Genomic DNA, 12,346 nt, shown 5'->3' on the forward strand with positions numbered 1-12,346 from the left:
TAATTATTGGAAAGGGAAGGGTCATGAACAGATAGATGCTGGGCTAGATAGTCTGCACACACCTTCTCATTTAATCTTGCTGGCAAGTTTGTGACGTAGGAGTTATCACCACTGTACAGATGAAGAAACTAACTCCTAGAGAGGAATGAAATTGCCCAGGGTGACAAGGCTAGTGACTCCGAGGAAGCAAAGAGGTAACATTCTGTGTCATTTCTGAGAAGTCCACTGATTAAAAAGAACAGGAGATTTTGCCTTTCCTACCAGCTCAGGAGGTATCTAATACAGCAGTGTACAGCCCTCATGCTACCCAAGGCATTCTTATGCTTACCATTCCTCCTCATCATGAAGGACGTGAAGTATTCCTCATCCATATAATGAGAAGTATCTATTTAGCAGGGTGGTTACAATGATTCAAAATAAATTATGTGCAGTGCCTGGTACATCATAGATGCTCAACACATGGTGGTCCCTAGCACTGTTCTCATGATCCACTGAAACTGACAGTCACATGGCAACAGGGGAATCCTGATTCCAGATTATGGAAATATCTGGAAGCAGGATAGTAAAGGTTTTAAGAATGTGAGCTCTGTCTGACTTATCTCATTTAGCACTATGCCCTCAAGGTCCATCCCTGCTGTCCCAAATAGCAGGATTTCGTTCTTTCTCATGGCTGAGTAATATCCGAAGATAGAATATCTATATCTATATATAGATATAGATATATAGCCCCCCCCACACACACACACACCACATCTTCTTTATCCATTCATCTGCTCAGGGACACTTAGGCTGTTTCCATATCTTGGCTATTGCAAATAATTCTGTAATAAACTCGGCAGTGTTATATGGTATCATTTATATGTGGAATCTAAAAAAGCCAAAATCATAGAAACAGAGGGTAGAATAGTAGTTAGTAGGGGCTGGGGGGTAGGGGAGTTGAGGAGACGTTGGTCAAAGGGTACGAACTTGCAGTGAGAAGATGAGTAAGTTCTGGAGATCTAATGCACAGCACTGTGATGGTAGTCGACAATACTACAATATATACTTCAAAGTTGCTAAGAGACTAGATCAAAATTGTTCTCACCACAAAAATGAAATGATGATAATGTGACCTGATAGAGGTGTTAGCTAATTCTATGGTGGTAATCATATTATGGTGGCAATCATATTGCAATACATAAATGTATCAACATGTACACCATAAACTTACACAATGTTACATGTCAATTATATCTCAATTAAAAAAATAATAATGTGAGCTCTGGAGTGAGAAAGACCTCTGTCTGTATTTTGATTCCACAACTTCCTAGTTGTGTGACCCTGAACAAGTCATTTAACCACTCCTAGACTTCATTTCCTCTCCTTAGAAAGGGGATGAGCGTTCACAGGCACCATCTCACAGGTTTGTAAGGATTCAGTGAGATGCTGCGCATGACTGACTTAGCACAGTGTCTGGTGCCTAATAAGTGATAGATAAATGTTATGTCCTATTTTTTAAATTAATTAATTAATTTTGGCTGCACCGGGTCTTAGGTGGAGCATACAGGATCTTCGTTGCGGCACGTGGGATCTTTAGTTGCAGTATGCATGCGGGATCTAGTTCCCCCACCAGGGATGGAACCCAGGCGCCCTGCTTTGGGAGCGAGGACTTACCCACTGGACCACCAGGGAAGTCCCCTATTTTTTACTCATATGCTTTTCTGTGCTTAGACGGAGACCTCTATGTTTTATACCAGAACTCATTGATCCTGGCTTTGAACATCCAAGTACAGAGATACTCATAACAAAGGAAAAGGAGAAACATATCAAAAACTGTCACCTCTGCTGTCAAAAATACTACTTAGTCATCCTCAAATTCCACCCTCTCCATGACCCTCTTCCCCGATCCCACCCGAGGAAGATCTAATTGCTCCTTATTCAGGAGTCCCACTGTACTCTGGTTAGACTTCTGAGTCAGCATATGTGAGGACCCGTGTGGCTTAGTGAGGCTGACCATATAATTTATTGTTCAAATCAAGACACTTTTGAGAGTGAAAAGGGTGCCATTAATCATTTCACTGGAACAACAAGAATAAACCAAGACTGTCCCAACAAAACCAAGACAAAAGTAGCTCTATGCTTAATGAAATGAGAAGGAGCTTTGGTTCAGATGAAGCCCTTGTGCATAGTAGGTATTTAGCAAATGATAACTATAATTTTGTGTACATGTAAATCATGAACCTCTTGGGGTGGAGAGGCTACGTTTTAATTACTTTTCCACGTCCCCAGAAACTCACTTACAGGAGGCCCGGAAACCATGAGGGGCTTCTTGAACTGGCCAGCAAGTGACACCTGTCACCACCTCCAGGGCAGGCATCCCACTGCATGCAGGACAGTGGAGAGCATAATGACGCCTGCCCCCAGGAACCACAGTCCCAGGAGATCAATCACGGTTTGAGGTTGCCAAGATATGACTCACACAGGTACCAGATGGAGCAACAGTTCACTCACATGGAGAAGAGACAGAGCAACATCAGCTTCCATGGTGGGCGTCAGCCCCTCCTGGTCAGCAGGTCCTGGCCCATAGGGAGATGGTCTGCACCCACCACTCTCCTGCTGCAAGCGAAAGACCCGTTCCGCCCCACCAGGAACAGATAGAGCAGTGGAGTTGACCAGGCACCATATGACACACGTGCTAACCAGAGCAAAGGAGCACGCGTTAAGTCTGAAACAGGGAAAGATCCCCACACAAGGTGTGAGGACTGTACCTGTGGTAAGGGAGTGTTCCAGGCCCAAGGCCCATTCTTATGTGGCCAAACTGGGGGGAAGGCGTGTCCAAAAGACTGCATGCACACGAGACTGCTTTTCCCAATGATGCTTAATGAATACGTATTGGCTGAGTGAACTGGAGTCAATATCACATTCTCTTGTCTGAAGCCTACATCCCTAACTAGGGCTACCAGGGCTGTCTGAGAGGGAGAAGCAAATGTCAGCAAGTAGGTGCCGGGAATGGGAATGTCAGGTGGCCCTAAGGGGCTCATAGTTATCTATCGATTGATATTTCAATTTAATATTCAAACATTCATCAAGCGTTAACTACATGCCAGGCACCAGACACATAGTGACAGAGATTCAGTTCTTGTCCTCACAGAGCTCATGCACGTGGACGGTACAGGCAAGGTAACTGGTGATCATGGCAGTGCTCTGATACCCTCTCCACTGACTCTTCAGGACAAGCCTCAACTGAGCCCCTAAGGATAGAATCTGCCTTCACTAGGCTTCCTTCCTTCAGCCAGAAAATCCAGAGTCATAGATAATCCAGATGCCCTAAAGTCCAGCAGAGGACAGAGAGAGCCCACTGACAGAAGCACAGGCTGACCGTCCTTTCATCTCTGAAGGCTCTCCTGCCCAGGCTGGGACTCAGAGGCTTGGAAATATTTCTGCAAGTTGGAGTGGGTGTAGGAAGAACTCAGGGATCACCCTGTATGGCTCCCTGAGAAATCAGTAGGCTCTGAGGCAATTCTCATAGAAAATCCGTACCTTCAATAATGGTTCCTGAAATGTACTTGCCTGAGCCCTGGGCTGCAGAAGAGCCAGCCTGCATGTCCCTTGCAGCCCTCTTGTTATCTTAGTCTCTAACTATCTTCATCTCATCCTGTCACATCTTTTAGTTAATGTTGTTGTATCCATATTGGGTAGAAAAAAACAAGGCAAACTTCTGGAGTGACACACAGACGAATTAGAATCCGACTCTTCCACCCATTGGCAATGTGGCATCATTGGATCCCACCTGGGCCTCCACTTCCTCATCTGTTAAATAAGGGCTAATGATGCTTGCTTTGATGGGCAGCTATGGGCACTGCATGAGGAAATGTATTTAAAACGGTTTGGGAAATGTAAAAATGGAGTAGGTAGCCTAGTACCTGACATACAGAAAGTGTTCAAAAAATGTAGGGTTGTCATGAAATGTGAGTTAGGGAGCTCTCCAGAGATGGGTAACTGGGCTGTTGAACAGTCATACAAGAGCCCAGATGAATCCTCTCCTCAAAGGCAGCCAGTGGCTTTCTCTCGACACCCCCCCCAGCATGCTATTTATTATCCCTTCTAACTTTGTTGAACCCATGGTTGAGGCTGGCTAATCTGTAACAACTGTCTCTAATGGTAATCTACAGTTTGTCTAATCCAGTGTTTTAATATTAAATATATAATGGACTGAAATAGAATTTCTCAAATTTATTCAGAGTACACACAGCTTTGCAAATTAGCCACTTTTGCCCCTTCCAGATGGTGGTTAGAAATGCTGGCCAAATGCAAGCCTTTATCAGGGGCATTTATTTAGGGGCCAATTTGAGTTCAAAACCCTGCTCTCTTTACTTGTGTGCAAATAAACAGAAATAGACTTTGAGAATTTGAAAGCAAATTTTTACACTGGCTGGTATATAAACAATCAATACCCAAATTGTTCTCAGTGTTCAACATCTTTGCTAGCATTTTAGGATGTAAAATGAGGCTGATAAATCCTACCCGCAATGAGCACCAAAGTCAAGGCTTCCTGCACCAAGATGATGTGCAGTTCACTTAAGTGCTTCCATCTGGAGCTTGAAATACTTTGATATCCTCACCAATATGTGAAAGCAACTTTAAAGCCATGATAAAGTATGAGGCTTTGCCATACTCTAATCCAAAAGATTTACCATGAAATTTATGACCATTCCAACTGAGTTGCTAGCTAAGCATAGCTGAATAACTCAAGGAACAATACAAGCCTAAAAGATTGGTTCAGTTTCCTGATGACTAACAAATATCAAATTTTACTTTCCAAGGTAGAGGCATGGAATAAACATATCTCAAGTTGCCAACAACTGGAAATACCAAAGCAGATCCAGCCTGAGCTGTGAACATTTAGAGTCTCCTACGCACAGCCAAGTTGGCTCTTTGGATGATGCTAAAGAGTGAATAAACCCAGTGAATAAACATACATTCCCAGCCCCTCCTATATCAAAGGATAAATACTATTTATTTATTCAATAAATGTTTCTTGAGTACCTACTGTGTTCACTGAGATAGAAACTGGTAGAAAACCCTTCTCTCAGAGGGATTACATTTTTGTGGGTGAGACACCAAACAAACAAGCAAATGGATGATTAGATATTATGATAAATGGCAAAACAGAAAAACTGGGGAGCTATCATAGAGAATAATGGATTGGGGGGGGAAAACATAGCCCTTTCTACCTTTTTATTATGCTTAATATGGTTTGTGAATATTTCTCCAAGCATTTGGCTTGCCTATTCATTTTCTTAATGGTATCTTTCGATAAACAGAAGTTCTTTATTCTCAGTAAGTCTAGTTGACCAAGATATTTGCTTATATATTTATTTCTTTCTGTGTCCTGCCTACAAAAAACAATGGTGACCCCCTGACTGCAAAGATATTCATTTATGTTTTCTTCTAAAAGTTTTGTAATTTAAGCATTATATTTATATCTATGAGCCATCTTGAATTATGTTTTGTGCATAGTGTGAGGTAGGGGTTAACAGTATATTTTTAATACAGTTACTCAGTTGTTCTAGTACCATTCCTTGAAAAGACTTCATTTTTGCAAGTGAACTACTTTGGCAGACTGTCAAAAATCAATTGAATTTAGAAATTTAGGTTTAATTCTAGAATCCCTACTCTGTTGCATCGATCTATTTTTCTATCTGTATGCTAGTACCACACTGTCTTAATTACTGAAATTTTAGAGTAATATTTGAATTCATATATATAAGTTTATTAACTCTGTCCTTTGTTTTCAAGATTTGGCTATTTTATACCTCAACACAATAAAGGTCATATATGAAAAGCCCACAGCTAACATCATAATCAATTGGGAAAATGTGAAAGCCTTCCCTCTAAGATCCAGTACAAGGCAAGGGTGCCCACACTTGTCACTTCTATTCAAAATAGTACTGGAAGTCTTAGCCAGAGCAATTAGACAAGAAAAAGAAATAAAGGCATCCAAATAGGAAAAGAGAGGTAAAATTATCTCTGTTTGAAGAAAACCCTAAACACTCAACAAAAAATCTACTAGAACAAAAATGAATTCAGTAAAGTTGTAGGATACAAAATCAACATACAAAAAACAGTGGCATTTTAACACAGAAACAATGAACTATCTAAAAAGAAGTTTAAGAAAAGAATCTCATTCACAATAGCAACAAAAAGAATAAAATACTTAGGTATAAACTTAAAGAGTTGAAAGACTTGTACACCAAAAATTATAAAACATCAATGAAGGAAATTAAAGGAGACACGGATAAATGGAAAGACAGCTTGTGTCCATACTACCCAAAGAGATCTATGAATTCAGTACAAACCCTATCAAAATTCCAATGGCGAGCTTCCCTGGTGGCGCAGTGGTTGAGAGTCCGCCTGCCGATGCAGGGGACATGGGTTCATGCCCCGGTCCGGGAAGATCCCACATGCCGCGGAGCGGCTAGGCCCGTGAGCCACGGCTGCTGAGCCCACGCATCCGGAGCCTGTGCTCCGCAACGGGAGAGGCCACAACAGTGAGAGGCCCACATACCACACACACACACACAAAAATTCCAATGGCATTTTTCAGAGAAAAACAGTCCTAAAATTTATATGGAACTGCAAAAGACTCCAAATAGCCAAAGCAATCTTGAGCAAGAAGAACGAAGCTGAAGGCCTCACAATTCCTGATTTCAAAATATATTACAAAGTGACAGTAATCAAAATAATATGATACTGGCACACTAAAGAGACACATAGACCAATGGAACAGAATAGAGAGCCCAGAAATAAATCCACACATTTACACTCAACTGATTTCAACAAGGGTGTCAAGAACACATAGTGGGAAGAGTCCCTTCAATACATGATTTTGGGAAAACTGGAAATTCACCTGCAGAATAAATTGGAACCATATCTCACACCATATACAAAAGTCAATTCATAAATAATTAAAGACTTAAACATAAGACCTGAAACTGTAAAACTACAAGAAGAAAACATAAGGAAAAAACTTCCTCACATTGAACTAGGCAATGATTTTTTTTGGATATCACCTCAAAATACCAGGCAACAAAAGTGTAAATAGGCAAGTGGGATTGCATCAAACTAAAAAGCTTTACTTCAGCAAAGGAAACATTCAACAGAGTGAAGAGACTACCTACATAATGAGAGAAAATGTTCGAAAACTATTATCAAGTAAAAAAGGGGCGAATATCCAAAATACGTAAGTAACTCATAAAACTCAAGAGCAGAAAAATCAAATAACCTCATTTAAAAAATGGGCAAGGGACCTGAACAGACATTTTTCAAAAGAAGACACTGAAATGGCCAACAGGTACATGAAAAGTTGCTCAACATCACTAATCCTCAGGGAAATGCAAATCAAAACCACAATGAGATATCACCTCACACTTGTTAGAGTGGCTATTATCAAAAAGACAAAAGACAACAAGTGTTGGTGAGGATGTGGAGAAAAGGGAACACTTGTACACTGTTTGTGAGAATGTAAATTGGTACAGCTATTATGAAAATAGAATGGAGATTCCTCAAAAAATTAAAAATAGAAGTACCACATGATCCAGTAATCCCACTTCTGGGTATATATCCAAAGGAATTAAAATCTATATCTCTAAAACAACTATAGTTCAATAAAAAATAAGCAAATTAAAATAAAATCTATATTTCAAAGAGATATCTGCACTTCTTGTTCATTGTAGCATTATTCACAATAGCCAAGATATGGAAACAACTGAACTATCCACTGACAGATGAATGGAGAATGAAAATGTGGTATGCATATACCACAGAATATCATGTAGCCTAAAAAAAGAAGGAAAACCTGCCATTTAAAACAACATGGATGAACCTGGAGGATATTATGCTAAGTGAAACAAGCCAGATACATAAAGACAAATATTGCATGGTCTCACTTATATGTGGAATCTAAAATAGTCAAATTGATGGAAGCAGAGAGTAAAATGATAGTTGCCAGGAGTGTGTCTGTGTGTGTGTGTGGGAGGAGTGGGGAGATGTTGGTCAACGAGTTCAAACTTTCAGTTATGCAAGAATAAATTATGGGGATCTAATGTACAGCAATATGAATATAGTCAACAATGTTGTATTGTATACTTGAAATTTGCTAAGAAGGAAGATCGTAAGTGTTCTTACCACTAAAGAGAGGAAAGAGAAAGAAAGACAGGAAGGAAGAAAGGAAGGGAGGGAGGGAAGGAGGGAGGGAGGGAGGGAGGGAGGAAGGAAGAAGTAACTATGTGAGGTAATATGTTAATTAGCTTGATTTTGGCTATTATTTCAAAATGTATTATGTATATCAAAATATCATCATACACCTTAGATATATACAATTTTTGTCAACTATACATCAGTAAAAATGGGGAAATCTGTAGAAATAGCTTGTCAATTTTTTCAAAAGAACCTTTCAGGATTTTATTTTATTATATGATCTAGCAATTAATTTGGGGAGAATGAACATCTTAATAATATTTAGTCTTTATCCAGCAATTTTTACACTCTTTAAAGTAGAGCTCACGTACATCTGTTATATTTTTCCTAAATTATGTTATAGTTTTGATGCTATTGTAAATAGAATTGTTTGCTTAAATTTTTTCCCAAATGTTTTGGGTCACTATAAATATATACTACTCTTTTTGTAAACTGAGTCATGTCAACTTGGTAGACTCACTTATTTGTTTGAAGAATGATTTTGCAGATTCCTTAGAATTTTCTACATAAACAATCATGTTGTATGCAAATACAGGTGCTTTTAAATGTTCTTTTCTAATATTTACGCCTTTATTTTACTTGCTAGGATTTCCAGAACAATGTTCAGTGGAAGCGGTGAGACTGGGCATCCGTGCCTAATTCTAAATTTAGGGGAAAGTATCTGTATTTCATCAGTAAATATCATGAGACCTGTAGCTTTTTCTGTATCCAGTCTGCTGAGGTTTTGTTGTTGTTGTTTATCATGAACAGGTGCTGGATTTTGTCAAAATCTTCTTACTCTATTGACATGATCATACTTTTCCCCCTTTTCCCTTTATTCTTTTAATATATTGCTGGTTTTGACTATATATTTTGTTAAGGATTTTTGCATCTATGTACAGAAAGTATATTGATTTGCAGCTCTCTTCAAACCAATTACTTTGCAACATTTTGGCATCAAGGTTTTGCTGCTTCATAGAAAAATGTATGAAGTGTACCTCCTCCTCCATTTTATAAACAGGTTTGTGTATGATTAGTGGCATTTCTTCTTTAAATATTCACCAGTGAAAATTCACCAGCAACATCATCCAACTTGCTGCTCAAACTCAAAAGTTATTTGAGATACTTCACTGTCAGTGCAAAATGATGCCTTCCAGCCCTTGAGGTCTGTGAAGAGGGAGCCAGAGGCCCAGAGTATGTGTTTTAAAAGCTGTTCCAGCTGTTTTAAACAGCTGCTTGTCAACGCCTTCCTAAAATATAGAACAGGATGTAAAAATAAAAATAAGGGCATAAACAGATCGGTTTTATGATGAAAATGTTGCTGTGGAGTAGTGATTTATCAGAGATCTCTCATCAGTGTCAAAAAAACCCCAAACATTTTCAAAATTACATTAGCCCAAGGTAACCTAAGTGTGACCCACTACCTTTGCGGTTTACACAGATTCCGTTGTTTGCGCAGTCTTGCCTCTGTATGTGGCTGAGGCTTACATTTAGCTCAAAAGGTCTCAGAGAATTTTACACATCAATTAATTGTACCACAGACTTGTTCCCTAGCTGTTCCTCAATTAGTCAGAATGGATCAGGCTTTTCAGGAGTTCTGACACACCCAGACTTAGGCCCAGCTGATTTATCACCATCTGCCCATCAGTTCCTCTCTTCCCTGCTGGTGGGCTGTAGGAAATATTAGACACCAACTACTGCCAACATTCTTGATATTTACAAGCGAACATTTAGGAGGATATAAACTTTTAAATTATACATGCCAGTTTTCATGAACAGATTTAAAATGTGATCAGTGATCAGAGTGATCAGGATTAAATGGCAAAATGCTAGCACAAAGAATTATTTCTTCCATACAGTTCGACATCAAAATACAGTGCCTTCAGGAACCTTTTTTTTTTAAACTACCATCAAGCTGATACCACAACTCATCCCACTCCCCTGTGATAGCTTCCTCTGTAATTGGCTCTGGCCTGGAGTCTAGGGGTTCAGGAGTATCAGAGCAATGGCAATCATTTTTTGATGAAAGTTTCCTCCTCCAACAAAACTAGCAAATTTGTTTTCCCCCTGTGAGATTTTCCCCACAGATTCTCTGTAAAAATTATGACAGCACTGAGTATAAAAATTCGTATTTAAAAACACTGAAGTTTATATTTCATGTAAGATATTCTCATTTCTATGTATTTTTTAGTATAAATTAACACAAGCAATATAGGCACATGGTTAAAAGAAAAATAAAGGACCTTGTTGTTTATCCACGTGGCTGTACAGCAAAGACTGGCACAACATTGTAAATCAACTACACTTCAATTAAAAACAGATAAATAGGGCTTCCCGGGTGGCGCAGTGGTTGAGAGTCTGCCTGCCGATGCAGGGGACACGGGTTCGTGCTGCGGTCCGGGAAGATCCCACATGCTGAAGAGCGGCTGGGCCCATGAGCCATGGCCGCTGAGCCTGCACATCTGGGGCCTGTGCTCTGCAACGGGAGAGGCCACAACAGTGAGAGGCCCATGTACCGCAAAAAAACAACAACAAAAAAACAGATAAATAAAGTACCACAAAAGGGCCTATTTTGAAAAGTGGGTCTCCTCCCATGCTAGACTTTCCAGTGGCCACTATTTCAACAATTTCCTATGTCCCCTTCCACTAATTTTCAATGCTGATATACAAATATGTATAGATGCATCATTTTATTTTATTTTATTTTATTTTTTTATTAGTTTCTGCTTTATAACAAAGTGAATCAGTCATACATATACATCTGTTCCCACATCCCTTCCCTCATGCATCTCCCTCCCTCCCACCCTCCCCATCCCACCCCTCCAGGCGGTCACAAAGCACCGAGCTGATCTCCCTGTGCTCTGCGGCTGCTTCCCACTTAGATGCATCATTTTAAATCATAAGTGGGAACACACCGCACAAGCTATCCTGGACCTTGTTTCTTTTCACTGAATAACACCCTGGCAAGAGCTCCATCATCACCTAAGTCCAATTTCCTCATCTCTTCTCTAGATTTGTGCTGTAGCACGTTTAATTGAAAATTTTATCGAGATAACTGAAGATTCCAGGCAGTTGTAAGAAATACAGAGAGATTGCTTGCTCACATTGCTCAGTTTACCCAAATGGCAACATGTTACAAAACTATAAACCAGGCTATTGACATTAATATAATCCACCAATCTTACTCTGATTTCCCTGGTTTTAATGGTTCCCATTTGTGTGTATGTGTGTGTACATGTTATATTTAGTGCTACACTTCTTTTTTCTTTCTGTGTAAGTTTGTGCACCCATCACAAAAGTCAAAATACTGAATAGTTCCAAGGACACAAAGATCCCTCCTGTTGCCATTTTATAACCACACCCACTTCCCTCCTGCTGCCTGCTCTACTGTCCCTAATTCCTGGTAACCATTAATCTGTCCTTCATTTCTAAAATTTTGTCCTTTCAAAAATGCTATAGAGGGACTTCCCTGGTGGCGCAGTGGTTAAGAATCTGCCTGCCAATGCAGGGGACATGGGTTTGATCCCTGGTCCAGGAAGATCCCACATGCCGTGGAGCAACTAAGACCATGCACCACAACTACTGAGCCTGCACTCTAGAAACCTTGAGCCACAACTACTGAGCCTGCATGCCACAACTACTGAAGCCCAGGCGCCTAGAGCCCGTGCTCCACAACAAGAGAAGCCACGACAATGAGAAGCCCGCACACCACAACAAAGAGTAGCCCCCGCTCGCCACAACTAAAGAAAGCCCGCACACAGCAACAAAGACCCAATGCAGCCAAAAATAAATAAATAAAAATTTTTAAATGCTATAGAAATGGAATCCTGCTTTTTTAACTTTTGGAGATTGGCTTTTTTTCCACTCAGTGTAATTTCCTAGGGGTTCATCCACGTTGTTGTGTGTTTCAATAGTTTATTCCTTTTAACTGTTGAGTAGTAGCCCATGGTATGGATATGCCACAGTTTCTTTAACCATCACTTGTTGAAGGACATCTGAGCTGTTCCCAGTTTTTGCCTATTAAGCATAAAGATGCTATGAACATGTGTGTACAGGTTTTTCTGTGAACATAAATTTCCAGTTCTCTGGGATAAATGACCAAAGGTGCCCTTGGTGGGTTATATGATAA

Source organism: Hyperoodon ampullatus, assembly GCF_949752795.1.
Source record: "Hyperoodon ampullatus genome assembly, chromosome: X".
NCBI lineage: Eukaryota > Metazoa > Chordata > Mammalia > Artiodactyla > Ziphiidae > Hyperoodon > Hyperoodon ampullatus.